Source organism: Bemisia tabaci, chromosome 7, assembly GCF_918797505.1.
Source record: "Bemisia tabaci chromosome 7, PGI_BMITA_v3".
Taxonomy (NCBI): domain Eukaryota; kingdom Metazoa; phylum Arthropoda; class Insecta; order Hemiptera; family Aleyrodidae; genus Bemisia; species Bemisia tabaci.
This window is the reverse complement of record NC_092799.1, coordinates 6444042-6468560: the sequence shown is the minus strand read 5'-3', so window position 1 is coordinate 6468560 and position 24519 is coordinate 6444042. Positions and strand designations below refer to the sequence as shown.

The window sequence follows — 24519 nt, the reverse complement described above, 5'->3', positions numbered from 1 at the left end:
ACGCTCATGATACTTTGTCCGGAAAGTGACCATATTTCCAGCAACATCGGAAAAAAGTCTAAAATTTTAATTTCTTTCGCGAGGAAGAATTTACTGGAAAGACTTACGACTGGCATTATCAGAGTATACATTCCTCCTCTTATTGATTTTTTATTTTGGTAAAACATAATTAGAGCAAAAGATGACATTCCTAGTCCTTCTCATCCAATAATTAAAGACATTATACTTGGTCTTGAAATTAGCATAAATTCAGAAATAATAAAAACGGCAACACCGCGTTCAAAAATCGGAGGCTCAGAACGCGCCAGGGTGGTTGACCGGGTTCCCACGTACGAAAGCCGCGAATCTATTACGCGGACACCTCGCGGTGTCAGCCAAAACCGCATATCCACGCAGGATTTAACACGGCAGTTAAGCGGTTTTCCCCACGGGGGGCATATCGCCCTCCCCTCCCCTCTCCCGCGGCCCGGGCTCGATTTCAATCATTTTTACGACTCCTTTTCGGCGCGCGCCCAAATTCGGACATGACCGCAGCCTCCGAAGCTCCTCGCGACACCCGCGCGAAGGATAAATAAATAATAAAAAGAAAATAAAAAATGAAAAATTAGGCATTAAAATTTCCCCCCGGGTTGATTAGGCAGAGGAGTCGATTTAATGACTCGCCGCCCTCTTAGGGTGGACCGAGATGATAGAGATAGGAAAATCCTTCTGGAAAATGGTGCTCGGTGGGTGTCGAACAAAGTTTTCTTCGTTTTGGACCGAATTTCTTTCGTTTTGAAATATTAGATAGTTTTGATGGCTAGATTAGGATGGGTGCCTTATGGGATCTTGTTGATGGCGATTCGTCACTCGTGGAATATTTCAAGCTCCGACTTGTTCTGTAAAAAACTTGCTTTTCTAGGAATCGGCCTTGGTGGTTATTCGATCGGTATTGATGAGAGTTCGCTGAAAGTTCGTGTCTTCGGTCTGTTTTCATTATTTTGACTAATGTTGTTATTGGAGAATGATTTTCTTCCAAAAAAAGAAAAAAAGAAAAAAAAAAAGGTGCTGAAACCAATCGGTCATAGATATTTATAGGTCTCTCTCATAATTTTGTTTTTACGTTTCTTGAGGTGTCTAAATACTGTCTGGATTAGAAGACATTGGATGTCGACAAGTCGCCCATTTCTGCCGCTACCAATATCTTTTGGGGGTATGTTCTCCTAATTCCCTGTAACTGGTCCTCAAAATGTCTCATAATTTTTAAGGCAAGTCCTACATTTTGATGGCTAAAGTGCGACACCGTGCATCTCCATTGCGGTATTTCAAAATCTTCGCTCCCAGATCATTTTCCCGAAGAGGAGTCGAAGGGTCCGGTCCGGAGTGATACCTACCCCGAATTTCATTCTAAGATTTTAAAAACTTGAGCTTACCAAGCCGATTTTACGACATTCGCATCCTAGCGAAAATTCGCAACGATGTCGCCCCGAGACCCACATCCTCGACCCAGTACTTTTTGGGTGCAGGACCGTTACTATGAGGCATATCGTCACTCCTCTGGCGTGAAGGCGTATCACAATTTCTCCGTGAGCCCTGAAAAGCATAAAGTTAAATGGAGAACAGGGCTAAGTGGAGATTAAAATACGCCTTACCTCGAAGGGCGACGATATCTGCGAATAGCCGGCCAATCAATCCGAGGATCCTCCATTTACACCGTCGATGACAGTCTCTTGATGTAACTGTTCCCGATGGTAACGTGGGTGCCCACCACCGCACAGTGGATCAAGTCAATTAGAGAGGCTTGACATCAAATTTCTGACTAAAACTCCAAATTTTGATGTTTTTTTCGTCATATTTTAAATTTTAAAGGGTGTTTCGAGAAGAAAATTTCCCGAGGAAACCAATGGAACCACTTTCAAAACTTCAAAGTTTTGTATGAACGGAATTCTGAGCTTTCAAAGTTTCCAAATTATGTCCGACCTCTACCATTGACTGGGTCCATTGTGTGCCGCATCGTAAGCGGCCGTCAAACACACTGATCAGTCGCACTGATTGGCTGCAACCGATTCATCAATCGCCTCCGAATTGAGTCGTTTCAAAGAAGGAATTTCCGAAATTCCGTGTGACCGTGTTATGATTACTGTCGATGTGTCTTCTATCCTACTATGGCTGCCACGTAACCTGCGATTAGTAATATTTTCAAATCGGGACCATGCGAAGTTTTTACCCTTTGCAAAATTCCTCGATAATGTGGTGAAGTTAGAATATTAGTCGTTAGGATCCCCAGTGAGGCAGGAAGGTAACAATTTCCCTCTAAACTCCTTAAAAGTCTTTGATTGTACCGACTGAAATTCCCTACATTTTCTTGAGAACTTTTAATGGGCCTGTTGCATGCAAGAGATACAGCCGCGCGAATATACTTTTTAGAGGTTAAATGACACGAAAATTACGATGGTCACATTAAAAAAGTCTGAAATACACTCCTTACTGCGCAATTTGTGTTGTTAGGAACGCGCTTTTTCAAATTTCCCGCGTCTGGGGGCAGTTTTCTAATCACCGAAAACGAGCAAACGGCGGGCTCGGTGATTTCCGGAAGATGCCGTGTCGTTGTTGTTGTTGTTATTTTTTCCTTCAGTTTGTTTACAAACCCAACGTGATCTCCTACAGTGGTCCATATACGCTTTATGCGGTAACCAAATCGATCAACTTTTGAATATCCAACGCAATCCTTCTACATTTCATTCACGATGTCACGAGCTCCGATTTTTAGGTTATGTTGTCAGTTTTAGTTGACCGGAAATAGCCGCGAGTTGCCGTTAATTGTTTCCGTTAGAAAGCTGCCCCCAGACGCGGGAAATTTGAAAAAGCGCGTTCCTAACAACACAAATTGCGCAGTAAGGAGTGTATTTCAGACTTTTTTAATGTGACCATCGTAATTTTCGTGCCATTTAACCTCTAAAAAGTCTATTCGCATGGCTGTATCTCTTGCATGCAACAGGCCCATTGTCATTGATTTTAGTATTCAAAAGCTGCCAAGATCCCTCTCCTCGGTTTTTAAGGTCTCAGACATAATGCTTTAAAAGACAAGACTTTACAAGTCTTTAATAAGCCTTCAGTAGTCCTTGAAATCTCTCTAAAAGTCCTCAATTTTACTAATCAGCAATTCCTTTAGGAACTTTAAGGACTCCTTTAAAAATCCTTGCTGTCCTTGATGTTCGTAATTAGAAACTTTCATGAACCCTTCTTTCGGTTTTGCAATGTCCAGTAAACACCTTGTTTGTAAAGAAAAAAAATCCTTGGAAAGTTTTTCAGTAGTGTTTGAACTTTCCTCGAAAGTCCTTGATTTTAGTCTTCGAAAGTCAGTTTTGTCTGCCTGGTTTTCAAAGTCCGTACACATTATTTTACAAAAACATACCTGGAGTTCATCGGAAAATTGTTTCAGCAGTCCTTGAAAACCCTCTAAAAGTTCCTTTCACCTATTCGGACTGCTCGAAAGGTAGTTGAAAGTCCTCGAAGTTAGTATTCAAAAGCTGTCAAGAGCGCTGTTCCCGATTGTTCAAGGTCCTGGACACCTTGTTTCAAAAACAAACGGACAAAGCAGAACATCTCCGCGTGAGCACCCAACCTTCGGCGAGCAGAGGGCAAAGCTCCCTCGGACTTGAGTCCAGCGTTGCCGCTTCGAAAAGCTCCCTGAATCCTGCTTAAAAGCTCCCTCGAACTTTGAACTTGCGTTGGACGTGGCAGAGACGCGTCCCGAGGCGGCCGCGCGAAATCCGCGCCGAAGAGACGATGCCGACTGAGACGAACTGTCGTGCTAAGAGGAAACGACGTATGAACTTCCATACGTTGCCAAATTTCCTTCAATAAGAAACCAAATTTAATCTTTTTTTCCCAATGTCTCAGATAATTTTGTGCGCAGTGGATCTTGTGTGGGTTGCCACAGTCAGGGAAAACCGGGAAATGTCAGGGAAAGCCGAGAAATGTCAGGGAAAATGACGAAAATGCCAGGGAAAATTTGTTAAATTACCTTCATTTGCTTTCCAGAATGCACTGAAAAAAAAGAAAACACATTGGATCTAGAGTCCAGACTCTTGAAAACATTGACAAGAAAAAATACTCTTGATTCAATCAGATTTAATAAGCTTAAATCAAAAGGAATTCCGCTCAAATTAAGAGGCTTGGTTCTTGATTTAAGCAAAAATCTGATTGAATCAAGAGTATTTTTTCTTGTCGATGTTTCTAAGAGTCTGGACTCTAGATCCAATGTGTTTTTTTTCCAGTGTGGGTTTGAGGTTTCAAACAACACATTTTGTCTGAAAACTATTTTCAATTATGCCTTTTTAACCATCTGTCACTTCTTCAATTGTCAGGGAATTGCACCAAAATATGTCCGAGAAATCAGAGAAATGTCAGGGAATTTTATTTTCTAAATTCTGTTACAACCATGTTTTACTTATCACGTAGTTTCTATTTAATTACAATATCTTGTGTTAAATTTCGCGATAGGGTTTTTAGGTTTTCTCTGAAACGGATTCCCAAGCTCAACGAGAGCTTTTTAAGTTAAGGCCGTAATGGAGGGATCGCCTACATTACGATGAGACTCTCTCATGACGCACTGGTTCTCCGACCGGAACTTTGAAAGGAAAGACGAAACGCCCTCATGTCTAGGCATATGTAACGAGGACAGCTATGGAGCAGGAATAGTTGCATTCAGGAGTTGTAATGAGAGGTCTTGCATAGCAAAGTTCTCGGCATTTGAGAATTGAGCTTTTGCATGTCACTTGGACGCAATTTGAATTCTGAGTCCCGTGAAAAATTTTACGAGAAACGATGATGCCACTCTCCCCTTTAAAGCAAAATCCCAAGCGCAAAAAAAAAGCTCTCTAAGTTGAAGCCGCAATGGAGGAAATCGCCTAAGTTATGGTGACTTTCTGATGAATTAGGAGATTTCTACCATCATGGCCTAAACTTTAAGCGATTTTTTCGACTCGGGAGTTTTTCTACAGAGGAAACCAGTGACACCAGTGTATTTTTCTCAATATTTAACGAGAATACCGAGTTTAAATGGCTAATCCCTGTGCCACACTGAAAAAAAAGTAGCTTAGATCAAGCATGATGATTCTTGAATTTGCCGCCAAGAAATTTTTTTTTCTTGCTTTAAGCTGACTTTTTCTTAATACAAGAAAAGTAATGCATGGGTTAAGCAAGAAAGTAGTTTATATTAACCAGAAAAATTCTTGATTTAAGAAGAAATACTTCTTGGCGGCAACTTTAAGATTCTTTTTTTTCCAGTGCAGAGCACCGTTCGACCCAAAATATCTTAAAGTTTCGATGGAAAATATCAATAACTTTTCGCGAAAATATTTGTTTTTCGGATGAAAATTCGACAACATTTGAATGTGTGTACGTCGTTTTTCCGGAGGAGGGCAGCGAAGACGGGCGGATAATCACAGTCGGTCGCTCCAGCTTGACGTCCGATACGTCGATACGTATTCCGCGCTTCACAATCGGTCCTTAACGAAGGCCGCGCGGACTCGGTTCCCTGGCCCCCTCCCGGGGGGGGGGGGGCGATGAGGGTGTTTCCCGCCGCCGCTCTCATGGCTCACGACATGGATGCGATGCGATGTAATAGCCCGGAAAAAACCGATTCCGAATATTTGAGTCCTCGTTGCCACGATTCGGGGCAAAATTTGAGTACTAGATGTTGTGTCCTCCTCCCATAAAAATGACGTAACGGGCGATGAACATACCACAGGGCTATGCCGTGAGGTAGCTACGCGGCACATCCCCCGAGGTCGCCTTTGTTACTTCGCGAGTTACCAACATAATCCTTTTCGCAAACCATGGTGTTTACATAGCAGCGACATGGTAAAGACTTGGTTTAAGAGATCACTATGAAATCAGTATGTAACCTTATTGATCTCATCGTTGTAACATACTGATCTCAACATCGTAACTCATCGATGACTTGTTTGCGTCAACATGAAACCATGTTTTACCCACCAAAATGCGCATGTATGTTCCATCATCCGAGCAGGGATAATCTATGGTCCATCCGAGCAGGGATAATCTATGGTCCATCCGAGCAGGGATAATCAGACTCAAAATTTGGCTGCTTTGCATCGATAAGAGCCGTGTTTGGGCCCAACCAGCCTAACCAGGCTGAACTTCCTCAATTCGACAATTTTTGGTTCATTGGTGGTATATATTTTACCGAAACATGATTCGGTCATTATCGGTCTCTTCTCGGACCAACATTATTGGTCTAAACATGCCCTGGGGACCGATTTTGGCGGAAGATGCGGAGTTTTCGACATTCGACCGCAAACCCGTAAAAACCGCATTATTCGCCAGATTCGGTCTTCAGGGCCATGCGTAGGTCAGTATTAGACCCAAAAGCGACCGGAAAGCACCAAAACATGATGCGATCCTTAAAATATGAACCTCCAATGAGCAAAAAATTGTGAAATTGTTGAAATTCACGGCGGATCCAAAAATGGCCATTTAGATACCCCTCCTTTCCTGAATTAACCAAAAGTAACAAATCAGCATAAACATTCCTCTCATCAGTGCACACTGAAAAAAATAGTTCTGTTCACAGGGCTCCTGCACTTCTTTTGTAACAGTCACAGTAGCTTCGATTATGAGGACAGAGCACTCTGTTCCACGACCGAAGTTCTGTTCTCACAACAGAAAAATGCTGTAAGTGTAACAAAGAAACTGCAGGAGCATTATGAACAGAGGGCTCTGTCGTCAGCACCCTCTATTTTTTTCTGTGCAGGGAGTTTTCCTGCGACTAAAATCGACACTATTTGACAGCGAAGCCCCGAGAGCCGGTGTGTAGTTGGAGCATGTACGTATGCAAGAACTGCACTGGAAGACCATTAATACCATTAATAGTAGAGCTAAATTATTGAGTGTGGGCGCTCCACGCTCTGAGTCGCGATGTTTGATCCTCGGAACCTATAACCGCGGAGTGCGGAGAATCTCCAAGATGAAATGGATAAATCAAATAATGAGCTAATGATCCATCCGCCTCGATGTTGCCGGATTGTTCATCAAAATACGTGCGAAGGACGAAGGGGTAGCGTAGGTATGGCAGCATGGAGATGTGGTGATTAATTATGCTAATTATGTGCACTGTATTCTCGTGTAAGGGGTCCTCGGCCCTTGCGGGCCGATTGTTGAAATTTTGTGTCCATGGTTTATGACGCATTGAAAAACGGGTGAAAATTCTTGAATTTATTTCAATTTTTTAACTTTTTGCGTGTCCTGGAATGTCGAGAAATTACTTCAATATACCTATCCTGAATTTTGAATCATCTACACAGTAAGGAAAAATCATCAAAATTGTGTGTTAGTATGGGAAGTAAAACATGAAGTAATACAAATTTTGGCTCATTTTTCATGTACTTATTTATTTATCTATTTTTTTTTATTTTTCTCTGTGTCAAATCAACCAAATCTTAGGCTTGAAGGGACCAAGTCTGCGTGCTGAAAATTTGCGACCTCGTCAAAAACTACGCGACAGCCGCCACGATTCAACCTGGATTACACCTGTGGTAATCTAATGCCCTAGCCACTCTCAATTCTCAACCTCTTTGAATTGGAAGGAAACAAGACTACATAACGTCGGTCCTCTGGCGTAAAGGCGTATCTCGATATTTGCATGAGCCCCAGAAAGCATAGACTTACATGTAAAACAAGGCTCATGAGGAAATGAAGATACGCTCTTACGTCAGAGGAGCGACGATGAGTTCCGCAGGACTCTTTCCTCGTGCTCCTACGTCTCAGAGTGACCAACGGTTTGGGTCGATTTAACACAGAATTGTATTGAGCAACCAAGTCCTTTAGGTTGATTTGACACGAAAAACTCAAAGTAACTGAAAGTAACACAAAACGCGAAAATTTCAACCGGAATTTCGACTGGACAAGAAAAGACTTTGTAAGTTTGGATGGAGTCATGCGATTGATCAACTTTGTCAATCATCCTCTTTCTCGTTCTGAATGCAGCGTCATGTGTAATTGACGACAAGCTATCGGAAACTCAAAAGATGCTTACATAGTTTATTCCATAAAAGTTTGATCGATGTGGTAGATCAAACTCCAGTTCGTAAGATCGTTTTTCTTCCGTACATGGGAAACTCAAAGCGGAGAAAAAGTACCGAAGTTCCGCCCAACGTGGCATAGCGTACGGAGCCCCGCATTCATCATCGGTCATCGCATCACTCATCGGTAAATCAAAGGGCATTAAGCCCGGACGGTCGTCCCAAAGTAAGTTGTTAACACCCCAAACTCGTTATTTATCACCTCGCCCGCAATTTACCGCAATTTGTCAGCCGGGTCAACGACGGCGCACCCACATAACGTAACCTGCTCGCGCTTGCAACTCGCAACTCGCTTGCGAATGGTATCGCGGATGGACGGACTGCACTGGACATGGGTGTTATCCTATCCCCGATATTGCCGACGGATGAGGAATCTCGCAAGCGCCGCGACTGACAGGCAAATCGATGAGCGGGTATTATTCGAAACCTCCGGGTATTTTATCATATCGCATACCTGTTATCCGTACGCCAGCCGATCTCCGGGAATCTTGGGAATTTTCTTGTGGGGGTTTCATGTTCCATTAGTTGCGAGTGCTGCGATTAGTGTCCAGATAAATACTGCTGAGAAAGAACGCCGGATGAGCCTTCAGAAGTTACCAAACTTCCTTTGACAAATCACGATTTTTTTGGAAAATTAGTAAATATTTTGTTTCCATTTTTCGCAGAATTGTGTTCATGATTTGATCTAAGGTGTTGGAAAATTTTAATGAAAAATACTTAGTAAGTTCTACTTTTTTTAGCTAACGTGCGTTAAAAATCCAGAAAACTGGAAATCTCAATACAATTCTGCTCAACCCCGAAAATTTAGGAAAAAGTTGGTGAACTTTGCTGTGAAACGTTGAATTTCTTTCTTCGATTAATAACAATGTATTTTTTACTTTCAAGAGACTTTAAGCTGACATTTTTTAGAAAGGAATGTAGATGCGAATCCATGCTTAAAAAGAAAATAAAAAATTCATCGGGATCATCGATTTTTTTTTTTTTTTTTTTTTTTTTTTTTTTTTTTCCAGGCATATAACATGGCATTTTTCCATTTCAAGAGACTTTGCGCTGATACTTTCCAGAAAGGAATGTAGATGCAAAATCATGCTAAAAAGCAAATAGTTAAGTCACGAAATTTAATGTTCAAACCTCCTGAACAATGAACTCAAGTTCAGAATTTAAAAGAGTAAAATATCAAATTCCTTTTGAATGTAGTTGGAAATGCTTCTTAGAAGCCCCCCCCCCCTCCTTCCCCCTTTCAATAAGAGTAGCCGTAAGTTTGCGAATATGCAACATCCAGTTTTCGCCGCCGATGTTGATGATCTGCCACATAATTCTACGCGCGATTCATTGAAAAAGCCGTTCGAGTTTTACGATCTGATTAAACTTCAGTGATATAATCGCATATCTTTGAAATGTTTGCTTTTTTATGACGGTATGGTTACGATCTGTTTCATAAACCTCTTGATTACAATATGTTAATTTTGTCTCTTCTTTTCTGTTGCAGGTGAGGGGTTATCTTCTTCAGGTTATCTAATACTTCGTCGGTGTCAGTCTCTCGAAAGTGAGTATGCGGCAAAACTTACATTGAATATCTGTATTCTCAGGCTAAAACTAAATTTAAAAGTTGTGGCCATGTATTTTTCTTCTCGCAAACTGGATTTCGCATTTCATCTCTGTTTTGGAAATTACCGTTATTTTGAAGAAATGTGACGAGTTTTTCATAAACGCATCAAGTTGCATCAAGTTTGGAGTTCATTCCTCCATAAACAGTGTTAAACACACGTTTTGGAGACTGCTATCACGTTCGAAATATTTTCTCGTTTACTTTCTTTAATCTGCGTTCAAGTCTCCGAGCCATACGTTTGAACTGACTAGTGGGAGCGACTTGTGTGCTATGTGCTAACCACTCATACATTGCACAATGAAATAGATACCTCCATGGCCAAGGAAGCAGCCATACATAGCCCTCATATGATGGACATAGCTATAGACTTAGCAACAGACATAGCCGTACAGTACATTGAGACGAAAAGTTCGGTCGTATGAACCGAATGTACGGTGCGTTTAATATCGGCTGTACTGTTCGGCTCATGCAACCGCTTCCTCCGTTCTAAGCACCGTGTTCTCGGTTCATGCAACAGAGTTTTCTTTATGGTTCTGTTCGGTTTGAAAACTCGGTTGCATGAACCGAGAACACGGTTCCTAGAACTGAGAAAGCGGTTACATGAATCTAACAGTATGGCTGATATTGAACACAGTACATTCGGTTCAAAAATGACCGAACGTTTTTTTCGGTGTATGGACACATAGAAACCGTGAGCCTTCGGACGTTGCAAAATTTCTTCTGCCGAAATAAAAATTTCCAAGGAAACTTACGTATGTTTTCCCCCCGAATTTTTCAGAAAATATATTTCGCAATTTACAGTGGACTCTGGATTATCCGGCTGCGTATTATCCGGACTCTGGATTATCGGGATCGATTTTGCAACCATGTAACTACGTACGCATTCCGATAAGTGAGCGGATCCGCGGAGAAGCGGTCGCAAGGCATATTGGCGCCTGCAAGGCTGAAGGAATACTTCACGCATTGCGCCAAACAGTGAGGTCGGCGTGGAACGCATTAGCGCCTACTAGATTGCATAAATACTTCTCGCATTACGCCAAACGCAGTGCAGTCGGTTAGTTAGCCTAAAACGCATATTAGCGGCTACAAGACTGCATGAATACCTCACGCATTGCGCGCTTTAATCGTTGTATTGTAATTTATCGTTGTCGGCTACCATACACAATCACCATTGAGTCGTTCAGTTTGGCGTTAGCCTTTTAAATTCGTGTTGGTATGCACATGATGTATACATAGTAAGAATTACTGTGATGTTGATTGGTGGTGTTTATGTTTACCATTATTATCCGGATTTCTTTTTCATCCGGATCGGGCCCGGCACCAATTAATTCGGATAATCCTGAGTCTACTGTACATTCGGTTCAAATGACCGAACGTTTTTTTCGGTGCATGGACACCTAGCAACCGTGAGCCTTCATTCGTTGCAAAATTTCTTCCACTAAAGTAAAAATTTCCAAGGAAACTTACGTATGTTTTTCCCCCGAATTTTTCAGAAAATATATTCCGCTATTTAATCTTCAGTATCTGAAAATTCAAGGAAAAACACCAATATATTTTATCCAAAATTAATGTTTTATAAAGGGAAATCTGGCATCATTCGGTTGTCCATACGGCGTTTTTCCCTAGCTCGCGGCAGCACGGCAGTCCAGCAGCAGCTCCCGTGCGCTGCCCCTGAAGCAAAAACCACCTAACTACAACGCCCACCACATGTAGATTTGCGTTTCTTTCCGGGATGGGGACCGGCCGCGAGTCCGTTGGAGTCCCAACGCCCCCTCCCCCTCCGCCACCGCCGGGGCCCTCGGTTTTCGGATGACCGCACTCACGCACCGTGACACGTCTTTCGTCTTACATCTCCCGTCTCCCCCACGCTGCCATCATAGCGAAGAGAGCAGTAAGTGCGTGCTGGGATGAACCTCGAGACTCATAAAAGCATGTGCTAATCGTGGCTCATACGGAAATGCACTTACTGCTCTCTTCGCTTCGGCCGGAGCCTGGACCGAGCCCGCGACTCCTTGGCCGAGGAACAAAAAACCGTTATTGTTTATTCACTCCCGTCTCCCGAAATTGACTTTCGATTTAATTGACGAACTCGGAACGTGTCCTCGTGTCGTAGTTTCGGCTGGGTCATCGTCGTGCGCCACTGTTGCCGTCGGAGACTCATCTTCTATCGGTATCGTTGAATGTTGGTTCGTTGGCCCACACTGGAAATAAAAACACATTGGATCTAGAGTCCAGACTCTTAAAAACATCGACAAGAAAAAGTACTCTTGACTCAATCAGAATCTATTTTAAATCAAGAACCAAGCCTCTTAATTTAAGCGGATTTCGTTTTGATTCAAGCAAAAATCCGATTGAATCAAGAGTATTTTTTCTTGTCAATGTTTTCAAAAATCTAGAATCTACATTAGATCCAATGTGTTTTTTTTCCAATGCATGTAGCACACGGAAAAAACGAGTTTAGGGCTGGTACCTGCACCGAAGGTCCCAGCCCTAACCGGGTAGGTAAAATTGCTTCACCTCCACCGCCATAGGGGCAGGCCCGGCGCGCGTAGAGCCCAAATCTACCTACTTCAGGGTTCAGCCCTACCTGGTAAGAGCTGCACCCTGTCCAGGTAGGGCTGGGCCTTACCCCCGCAGGGCCTGCCCCTGTGGCGGTGGAGGTGAAGCAATTCTAGGACCCAGCCCTAATCTCGTTTTTTCAGTGCAGTTCTCAACGGAAAAATCGCGATTTTTTTGTGAGAAAATCGCGAGGATCATCAAAATCGTGTCACCTTCCGGCCAAAGTATCACAAGCGTCATGCGAGGTTTCAAAATTTCCTCCGCCATTTTATTTTTTAACAGAGAAATTGCTCGATGAAACTGTCCGAAAATTTCACTGCATTTTCTTCGCGCTACCGATGAAATTCAGAGAAATTTTCAAACACATTCAACCAAACTCTGTTAAGAAATAAAATGGCGGAAATTTTGAAACCTCGCATGGCGCTTGTGATACTTAGGTCAGGAAGTGACGATACCTCGATGCTTAAATTCGCACCTTGTCTGGTGGCTAATTTTTCTAATTGGGCGAGAGTGAGCAAATAGATCGACGGGGTGAAGGCGAACTGACAATGGCAACACCGAAATTGTTCAACGTCGATGGCTCATTTGGGAGCTAATTGTGGAAATCAGTCGCATGGTGTCTTCTCTACGCAGGGGTAATGAAGTCTCGTGCACCCCTCCAGACTCTTACAGCTACGAATTAAGTTCATCTGGAAAGCGGTGACAGTTCTAAAATTACTTTCCCTTACCTTCCTCTTTGTGTATACACGCTAACCCTAATATAAACATTCGGAGAGCCGAGGAAGAGCAACGGAAATGGTTTTTCCCCAATTACTCACTTATTTTTTTTTTAAATTTACTTCAGGACCTCTCCCCGAGTTTTAGCTTATATTGTTGCCGATTTTAAAAGACACAAGCACGCATTGAATATGGTCATCGATTACTTAAAATTGCATTTCTAGCCAATGAATGCGCTGACGGAACTAGCGACGATCTTATTTTAGCCCCGATAACCATATATGAAGCGCGCATGGCGTAAAATTATCAGCTCACCCTTTAATAGAAGCGGAGAGGGGTGGTTTCAACGGATATTATTGTTGTGGCTCACACCGTGCGTTTTCTAGCACACATCATATCAGTGAGCGTAGCAGTCAGTGCAAATTTCATTTTCACCCTGTGTGGCAGTGTGACACATCGCGATGATTATTCATCATGTAAGTGACTCCAGAGTGGTAGATACAATGCTTTGAGCTTACACGGTGCATTACGTTAATAATTATTGAAGTTTTTTCCTGGCCATAATATATACAAAATATATGAAGGCTAATAAGACAACAAGCAGAATACCTGGGACGTTTCGGAGTGGTTTCAACCCCCTTCTCGACCAGGAGAGAAAAAAATAAAAGTACGAGTATAGAAAAAAGTATATTCCCAAAATTCCATCCAGTAGCGTGGGATGTTGTGCGAAGTATCAATTGATCTGACAAAACCTACGGAAAAAGATGTATAATAGTACGCGGGGTACACAAAAAAACCCTGCACTTTTTGATTGGAAATTGCCGCTTTCAGGGATCATTCTTATGGTCATAAGAAGCCCTTTTAGAAGGAGAACCACTCTGGGGTCCGTGCAGGAACCAAGATGGCGGCCGTTAAAGATGTCCGCCAAGCGTTTTTTCAGCGCGCTATATCTCGGAAACTACGAGTCCGATTTTTGTTTTCTTGATCTCGTTTGGAAGCTTAAATACTCCTACAGAAGTCTATCTCATAAATTGTCTCGCCTAAAGCACACATGAATGGTCATTGGGAAAATTTTGAAATTTTGAAATTTTACCCAATTTTCAAGAGCGTTTAATTATTTAACACGCGAGAAAATTGATTTTTTGCCTTAGGTAACGGCGATGGGAAATTATCTCACATTTAATTTGATACCAAAACAATTTTTGTGCGTCAAAAAATGCACACGCTAGCAATTAACAGCATCTTGATAATCAATTCCTTACCATAACTTCAAATGATATGATTCCAATGATCGGATAATGATAAATCCACTTTCCGGCAACTCGGCATCGATCGAAACTTCGCACTTGGCACTGCCCCCTCGAAAAGCCCTTTCATTATTTCCGTGTAAATTTCGGGCGTCCGCGGCGATCGGGCGGTCTTGGGCGGCTATTCCCGCGTTTTTATGGCCCCGCTCGGCTCGATCGGAAGCATTCGGGGGCATTATCTCGACTCGGGTTTTTATTCCTACGGTCTTCCAGGCGGCGAATAACCGTTGGCTTATTTTTACGGTCCGAGCCGGGCGTCTATTTCCGCGGGCTTACACGCGGTCCCGTTACGGCATTCGGATTCGATGGGTTCCCGGCTTCGATTTTTATCGGGTATGTCGCGCGTAGAAGTATTAAGTAGCCGTCAATTAACCCGGCTCCGAATCGAAGCGAGGAATTTCCTCGCGGATCCTGAGTGATGCCATTAGTTGCCTCCACTCATGTATACGCTGCCGACCACAGCGAAATACGCAGTAACTCCATTCCAAATTTTGTATATTTACCTCCACACATACTGCCGTGCTAAGGAAGAACGCCGTATGAACATTTGAGAGTATGTATACGCTGCCGACCACAGCAAATACGCAGCAACTCCATTCCAAATTTTGTATTTTACCTCCACACATACTGCCGTGCTAAGGAAGAACGCCGTATGAACATTTGAGAGTTGCCAAATTTCCTTCAATGAAATGTTTATTTTTCAGAAAAGTTTTGAATGTATTCCCTTGAAATTTTCAGGGACTTTATGTGAGATTGCGAAGAAAATTATCTAAAAAATTGGAAGGAAAATATTCATAATTCTACCAGGAAATTCGTGTTTTATCAAAAGAAATTTTGGAACGCCTGAAGGTTCATACGGCGTTCTTCCCTAGCACGGCAGCATACTGTTCTGTTACAAGATAACCCAAGTGCCGGAAGGCCTCATTCTTTCATTTTGAGTTCCTTATGGTTTGCCAGAGTTGACTCAAAAAAATGAAGAATTTTTTTGTGAGTCCTCTCGCAAAACAGTATCGAAAAACAATTGAAAAGTTGTAGATTGGAGATACGGCGCTTTTAATTTGGACGGCTGTACTGTGAAAGAACGCCGTATGAGCCTTCAGACTGTCAGATTTCCTTTTATAAACAACGAATTTACAGGGAAAATTGTGAATGTTTTTCTTCAAATGTTTTAGGGTCGCAATTTAATCTGAGATATCTGAAAATTTCAAGGAAAATCACGCACAATTTCCCTAAGAATTCACGATTCAAGATTTCCTCAATTCACGTTTTTAATTTTCGATCGAATCATGAATCGATCGAATCTTTACCCTCCTTAATAGACAATCAATCAAGCATATGTCAATTGAGTTGTATTGCCGCTAAAACTTATCTTGCATTTCACTTCGAGCTTTTTAACAGCTCCATTGAGAGGTATAATCCAAAAGTTGAAGAGAATGATAATGGTTTTTCGAGAACTTGTGTAACAGTTGTGTAATAATGTGAGTTTGTCTCATTGTCAAGCCCAATAGAGGGACGGATAGTGAATCATTCGAAGATTTCAGTTCCGTAGCACTCGATCGAATCGGAAATCAAAGCACTCGAGCTGAGCACAGTCATGTTTAAACGGTGAGACGATCCCATAATCGATCCATTCATCGCGATCCCGAGAGCTTTTCAGGTGTGCGCGCTACCGGTTTTGAGATAATGCCGGGACCCTCTTCAAAGCCCCCATTCATCCGGCCTTCCGGGGTCTATTCACGTGGTCGGGAGAACCTCAACCCTGTTACCAAACCGCCGATAAAATTCTCCTACTTTGTATCGTGTCCTATGGGAAAAGCATTCCCATATGCACCAAATGACGACATCGATGCTCAACGATCAGTGTTGCCACACCCTATGTGCTTGATTAGCTTAAAAAAATTCTGTTGTGGTACTCTGTTGTTGTTTATTCTTTCTTCTGTCTGTCTTTTCTTACCCACTGAAACAAGATCTGTACCTACCTGTACTAGCACCTTATTAAGTCGTCGTTTTTCGATTTTTTTTTTTTTTTTTACAAAAGAACGTTTAAAACTAGTATCGACTGCTTGCGTAATGTTATACACTGCCGCGCTAAGAAAGAAAGGCGTATGAACATTCGAATGTTGTCAAATTTCCTCCAATCATGAATTTATTTTTTGGAAATTTGTGATTATTTTTTTTCAATTTTTGAGACACATTTGATAAAATTTTCGTATCCAGTGAAGGACCTTAACTAAATTTAACGCTGCAAAATTTCCACTCGCAATCCGTATTTTTATTAAGGAGCTTTTAGGAGTTGGTAATTGAAAATTTCACTGATGTTTTCTCTATAAATCGCAAAAGTTAGCACATTTTTGGACAGAAATCGCAGTCATAATTTCGTGAAAAAGATTGGATTGTTTAAGTCAATTTGCAGCTATAGAATAGACATATCGGCGGTGTAAGTCCGCAACCACGTTTCTCAGTCTGCGACGTTGCAGACCTCTTGTCATACACTTCATTTTTAAATGGAAAACTTCTGAACGGCAATTCTTAAAAACTGTCGTGATTTACCTTTCTGTGCGAAGGAAATTCTGCGAAAACTTCAAAGAATGATGTCGATTTGTTCTCAAAAAAATAAAATAGGAGCGGAGTTTTTCAAACACCTCAAGCACAGATACGTGGTGCGACCTTACACCGGCGATATGTTCCTTTCTCTGGAAAATGACAAATTTCGATTGAAATTCTGCGGGGAAAAAATTCGAAAAAATGTCCCTAAATATCAAGAAAAATGGGGTTAATTCTCATGTTTTAATTCTATCGTTATTTATCAAGGAAATCAGGTTTTTATCGGTAGAAGTTTGGCATACCGCCTGGATGTTCATACGATGTTTTTACATAGGAGTACAATAATCGAAATTCGAGGAGGGCCAAACCACTTGGTCCTCCTACTTCCGCAGATTAGACTCCTCGTGTGAATTGTAGGTTTTACTCTCCCCCTTCTTTTTTGTCCCGTCTTTTTATCGAATTTGACCGATAAAGGGGTCCAGACGAACAAGAAAGTTTGTCATAAATATTTAGAAGGGCCGAACGAAGCGCGAATAGAAGCCCACACAGGTTCGCCGGGTTCCCCGCAGGTGGTGTTGGGTGATTCATTCCGACTACCACTTTACTCTCCGATTCGATAGATTTTTGACGGTTATGAGGAATCGGATTTGGAATCCTCGGCGAAATCCGAAATCTGGTCCCGCGGCCCGTAAAAACTCCGGTAGATTTACGGCCGCCGCTAATTGCTCTGTTGTGCGCCTCTGTTAGTTTATTGAAACGGAATCATCACCTCACGGCGGTTGCGTGACGCCATTAGGCGACTGATTGAGACACTCAAGATGGATGACGGGGATATTGAAATCGTTAATAGGATCCCGTTAACGAAAGTCTCTTCGGTGATTAACTTTTCGAGATAATTTGTTGGGTCGGAGCTCGTTGTTTGTTGCATCTCGTGACGTCATTAAGAATGCACAATCGTCTACATATTCCAAAAATTAACGGCTAACTGGGTGGTCGCAGTTCGGAAAAATCTGGGAAACTGAAGCAACTGAGGGGAGGATTAATAATTGTCTTACAAGTCAGGGGAAAATCGCTTCTAAGGAATTGGCAAAGTTTTATTTGTCGCCTTTATAGAAAAAAATGAGGTGTACTGAAAAAAAAACTTCGGCCGTGGAAGCCGTATACTAACGAGCTATATAGACATACTGTCCGCGTTTTGGGCCCAGAGGCCGAAAGTTCCGGGCGTAGCACCCGGAGCAATCGAAGCTACGGCTCCAGCACCCAGAACTTTCGGCCTCTGAGCCCGGAAGGGAAGGTATGTCGATGTAGCCCGTAACTTTTTTTCAGTGCAGGGGTTGTTGGATGGTATGGGTATTTTCAATTACTTATGCATGGTAGCATCCCAATTAATAAATTGTGGTGACAAATCATGAGTGGCGGTAGCCACCACCGGGCAAGTAACCTATCCTCCAACAATTGGCAACACAGCACAGCCCGGTCGAGGCAACGACACCATAGTTACACGAACTTGGCTTATTTGGGTTTTTAGTTGCGGTCTCAAAAGCTTTTCAAAGCAACGGAGCGACGGATTTCAGAAATTTTGGTGTCTAAAGATGCGTCTCGGTCCCGTCTAACGAACTGTTGAGTTTCAAGGAGGTTGATGATTTATTAAACGAGATAATTACGCATATGTGCCTAAAATAGCAAAAAGTATCCACTTTGACCATTTTCACGCTCTGTCAAAGCTATGGAGAATACGAGACATCGGAGCCCTATATAATGTTATATCAAAAGAATTGTCATGTTCCCGTGTAGTGCGCGTTTAAGTTTCATTAATAACCAAGGCATCCTAAGAAAAATATTGCGTCTAAACTGCTTTTCGGGTGCAATGGGCGACCCGACCTGCTGACGTTTATCATTGAATTTCTCGCTTACACTATTCTGGAATGAAATTATGGTTATTTCGAGGGAACATCCTGAAGTTATGAGGATTCTAAAAATTATATATGAGTAGGGGTTTACTTTTACCGTTTAGGCTGTAGCTTTGATTATGTCCCAAAAATCGTAAAACCCGAATTTACTAACACATACACACGGTAGAGTGACAATGTTAGTGCTCTCTGCAGTCAGCATCTCACCAGCGGAACAACAAAACAAACCACGAATGTTAGGTTAGTTCCTGTTTCACAGAGCAACAAAAACGATCGATACAATACGGAATCATTTGGTTTCAATCATTTCAATCCATTTACGACTTCAACAATGTTTGTGACAAGCATTATCATCGTATTTTACAACCTGGAGCAGAAGTTTATCGCCTCATCGTGAAGTGAATTCTGAATATCCAATCTTAGAACTCAAAACCTCACCATTCTACTCTCTCATTGTTCTCTCTTCATTTTTGGTTCAAATCAAGTGATTTAAAGTCGCTTCATTAAAATTATGAGACCCTGAATCCATTTAAGAGCGTGAAGCTCACATTTTTCTGGCATTACAGCCTTTTTACTCCTCAAGTTCTACGGATATGAGTCCATTTCGCTCAAGGTTTTTCTGAGCTCTGAGCGATACCAAGTGTTTATACATTTAAGATAAGTGAGGTTTGTCTTTTGGTTCTTCTTTTAGCAGTTTTAAAGTAAATTAGGTATTACAGTACCTTCGTCCAGTTTTGTTTCCTTGTTTAATGTTTGTTGAGAGTCTTTCTACGTGAACACTCAAGGACATACATACTTACGCTCAGGTACCAATACCATTGTTTTTCTCTCACGTCAGGATGTACCTTTAAGCATGCTAATTTACCAAAGAAACTCCTCCAGTGATAAATAATTTTAAGCTTTATTACGAAGTGAAAACCTCTGTGTGGTGTCGCTAAATTTCTCAGATAAGTCTCAGTTTAGACACGTAGAACAGACGTTCACTTTTGTCCGTTACGATCCCTGCTCTTATAGCTTCACATCTTACTTTGATCTCTGATTCATCGATTAATGGCACTTTTAGTTCCATTCATCATCAATCAGTTCAAAGCTATCTCAACGATGAATCATCAAACGTTATATCAAGGAAGAAATTTTCTGCTGAAAGCTACGACGGAATTGACATTGCAACTCAACTTACGAAAGCATGAACCAGGACATAAGAATCTGTCTCTAAGTGAACATTTTTTTCAACTCATCAGGCAGTTTAGCAGGTAAGAAATCTACAGTTGATTAATTAAGGATTACCAGATTACATGCACACTGGTTTTCCAACATTTACGGTAGATAGGGATATTTTTATTGATAATGATTAATGACGAAACGAATATATCAATACCATGGCCAAACTGGGAAACTACTTACCGCAATCCACAAAGTTCATCCTCAAAGACTTTCAGTCTTTTCATTTCTCTGCTGATAAATAATTCAACATAATTTCTGAAAATTGTGTAATTAATGACTTCGATGCGCAGAAAATTCTTTTCTGGGATTTTAAGCGTAGTGGTCACTAACTTTTCCCTGATTTTGGAATGTCCTCTTTTGACATTAGGTGTCTCAGATAAAAATTCTTTTCACAAAAATTTCAAGTTTTTACTTGACTTAATTTTAAGTGTTTAGTCTCTTTAAACTGAAAAGTCCAATTTTTTTACTGGGAGAAGGAATTTCAATGCTCCGCAGCAAAACTACCTGACATATTTTCACAGTGAGGAGGGCTTAATTTCCTAACTTTTACAGAACCTGTCACCCTGTCTATCCCTCAGAAATTCAGTGAACCAGATGAGATTCAATGAGGGTCGTTGATAACTTTACCACTAAATTGATACCGCTTAAAGGATTTTGGAGGGAGCAATTTTACCCACTAACATTGTTGTCAAACAGGGTTTATTCATCAGAGCCCTGAATTGAGGAACCAAGAGAAAATAATTTGTTTTCATTTACTCCTCAAAGATGATACTATGACCATGATGCAGGTCAGTACCTATGAGAACTATATAGATCTCATAAAATTTCAGTAAACCTTGTCGCTGGGGGAAAGATCTAATACATACTGAAGATAATCATCGAATAATGTACTCTCCTAAATATAGACAAAAATTACAATGAAAATGTTCATTATTTGATGAAAAATAAAGTACAAAAATTTTCAGAGTCTCAGAGGACACCAAGAATGCCAAAAAATCTTAAAATAATTTCCTTTCACAAACAAAATAAAAATGACACTGAGCATTTTTAGCAGGGCTTCTTGATAATCAGAGAACAAAAATTTTGAGAGCTTGACACTTTTAATCCTTACAATTTTTAGATTGTAACACTAATGAGGTCTGGGAAGCTGTTGAATGCCCTGATTTCCAAACTTCTATTACTCAAGCAGCTGCACACATTTCTTTGAATTTCAATTCCATGGTAAAATTATTTCTATTGCATTGTAGTGTTGAGAATGTTGCCTATTTACTCATTGAAGGAACAATTTTTAGAGCAATTAATTTGAAATAAGTACCTACCGTTATGTTGCAATTTATCATTGAATTTCTTCGTATTTCTTTTCTTTCTTCTTTTTCTTTTCTTGGGATTCTACAATTGTATTTCTTTTCAGGGATATCTACAGTTGTGTAGATTTTGATTTTTAAAACTCATCTCTTTTTAAAACTAAGAGAGCGTTGAAATAATTATCACTTACCATGTATAACTTTCTGCAAAATTTGCCTCAGTTGATGCTCTCACAAGTTCAGTTGTAAAGTCAATTCAGCCATAGCTTTCCGAAGAAAATTTCTTCTTCGATCTAACAATTAATGATTAATCGTCGAAATAGCTTTGAACTGATTAATTAAAAATGACAGTCAAGGGTGTAAAAAAATAAGACGGATCCGAGGAACTTTGCTACACAGCAAGGAGATATCCACTTCATAGCTATAAGCATTAAATGGATTACATTTTGCAATTAGGAGCCACTATTTCTGGTCCATTTTAGAAACAGAATACATGCTATTGGTTTCCCTATGCAGATATGTGCTTCTATGGGAGAGCCAGAGGTAATGGTTCCTTATTGTAAAATGTAATCCAATTCCTTCACAAGTGCGGGACTTCATTTGGTAAAATAACAGTTTTCTTGCAAAAATGAGATGATATAAACTCCAAAAAACCCAAAAACTTGGGTAAAGAGACTCCGGGCAAGTCACCATCCTCTTGCCAAAAACCTCCAAAAGCTCTTCTTTGTTCCCCTCTTCAGTGGAAAAAGAAATTATCACACTACGACAGTTTCCATTTCTGTCATAGAGTACCCCAAGCGGACCAAAGAACGGAACTCTTAGTCGTTTACACATTTAACCTATTTAACAAAATCTCCAGGAGGTCACAGACAGGCTGGCAGCCCCTCATCGGACCAAAACGCACACCGTACCATTTTTTTCCTTGTAGGTATGTGCCTCCAAAGTACATGAAATGACTCCTTGAGGGGCGGGCAAGTTTGATTGAAATTCACGTTGTCCTCTGAAAATGAGCTAAAATTTTTACCTTGAAGAAGAAGAAAATCGAGTTATCATTTTCTTCCATACATGGTAGGTATGCCTATGAGAGGCACCAGGAACGCCTTCCAAAATTATTGATGCAACCCGCACGACTCCGAAGTCAGCGGAAACTTTCTTGAAGCGTCTCCTAAGATTTTCCCTACACAATAATCCCCTTCAAAAATGAATGATGCAACAAGCGCGTCCTGTTTGACCACGAAAGCTCCTCAGATGAGAAGTCTTTTGGTCTGGTCAGAAAAATATTCGAACTTTATTTTTCATCTTCTCTTCTCATTTCCCGCATTGACGGAGGCGAAATTTTTTGGAAAGCATGACGCGCCCGGCCCAATGCGTAAAAAAAAGTGCGAATAGAATATGACCTTCCATTATGAATGATCGTTCAGGAATACTTGTACAACAAAGACGGTACTGTTTATTTGGAAATGTACAAAGCCTCCTCGTAGTCATAATTGACTTTTTCCATTCTGATCCCGTACTATCAGTTCGGAAATTGGCCTCATTCTCAGTGAGCCCGAACATCTGTTTCCTAAATATTTTTAGCAGTCTATCTACAGGTTGATCCTCAGTGAGAGCATTGGGCCGGGCGCGTCATGCTTTCCAAAAAATTTCGCCTCCGTCAATGCGGGAAATGAGAAGAGAAGATGAAAAATAAAGTTCGAATATTTTTCTGACCAGACCAAAAGACTTCTCATCTGAGGAGCTTTCGTGGTCAAACAGGACGCGCTTGTTGCATCATTCATTTTTGAAGGGGATTATTGTGTAGGGAAAATCTTAGGAGACGCTTCAAGAAAGTTTCCGCTGACTTCGGAGTCGTGCGGGTTGCATCAATAATTTTGGAAGGCGTTCCTGGTGCCTCTCATAGGCATACCTACCATGTATGGAAGAAAATGATAACTCGATTTTCTTCTTCTTCAAGGTAAAAATTTTAGCTCATTTTCAGAGGACAACGTGAATTTCAATCAAACTTGCCCGCCCCTCAAGGAGTCATTTCATGTACTTTGGAGGCACATACCTACAAGGAAAAAAATGGTACGGTGTGCGTTTTGGTCCGATGAGGGGCTGCCAGCCTGTCTGTGACCTCCTGGAGATTTTGTTAAATAGGTAAATGTGTAAACGACTAAGAGTTCCGTTCTTTGGTCCGCTTGGGGTACTCTATGACAGAAATGGAAACTGTCGTAGTGTGATAATTTCTTTTTCCACTGAAGAGGGGAACAAAGAAGAGCTTTTGGAGGTTTTTGGCAAGAGGATGGTGACTTGCCCGGAGTCTCTTTACCCAAGTTTTTGGGTTTTTTGGAGTTTATATACTAACCAAAATGTTGGGATACCACCACAATAATCAAAAATGCTCTTATCATCCAACAAATTGGGGTAGTACCACAATTTTAGGAGATAACCCCTAACCATTTTTTTTTCCGCTTCAAGAGGAGAAAGAGAGACTTTTCACTGGCATCTTGGCAATGATGGAAGCTTTTATTTTCGGGGCAATAACATCTGAGTGTTGACCTACCTACTATAGGTCGATGTTTTAACAACGTGTAAAGCTCTTCTTTAAGCAAACAAACCAAAGTTTGGTAAACTATTTTGGCAGATTGCGCCACCCGAAGCTCATCATCCATCAGGTAAATAGGTCAATAGCCGACGTCTGTTACTGCCGTATAATTCTCCTTCTAAAAGTTTGAAATCCTTGAAAGCAAAAGTTTCCATCTGAAACAGAGAGGTTAGTCGGGGGTCTCTCTCATCACATACAGCGCCAGCTCAGTCTTCCTGAAAATTTAATTGTTCCCCAAGGGGCAATATGTAAAATTTTTACGTGTTTTTTGTGCCAAATTATGCAGAATTAACCCCTTTCAGCCGTGGTATAATTACGTATCTCATTAAATTTCTTTCTTATTTCCTCCTCAAGGACCCTCTTCCTTGATTCCATCACGGAGACGCACTGACATAACAATGAAGATAGTCTGATTTATACGAGCTGCAAAAGTACGAATCAATTAAGGTATCGATCGGTATCAGCCTAGAGTTTTCCTGTCTAGCACCCAAAATCAGCTCCGATCAGGATTCTTATTTATCCTTATGCAGATGTTAGCTCCACATCCCATTAATCAGCTGTCACAATACAAGTATTAGTTCGCGGTTCGTTCATCTTTCACCAACGCCGTTGGTCCGTAAATCATGGTCCGCCAACCAGAAGCCGATTCCGGGAAATTTTTATCAGCGATC

The 24519-nt window shown here is 41.2% G+C and overlaps 1 protein-coding gene across 2 annotated transcripts in view; it reads left to right on the top strand.

Moving 5' to 3' along the window:
- Positions 1-24519, top strand: part of insc (spindle orientation adaptor protein inscuteable) — a 199442-nt gene that overhangs the window by 32824 nt on the left and 142099 nt on the right. The window contains exon 2 of one of the 2 annotated variants that reach the window (XM_072302100.1): positions 9577-9633. The exons of the other annotated variant lie outside the window; for it this stretch is intronic. The gene's annotated coding sequence lies outside the window, so the exon portion shown is untranslated. The remainder of the gene's footprint in view (positions 1-9576; positions 9634-24519) is intronic. 2 annotated transcript variants of the gene reach the window in all.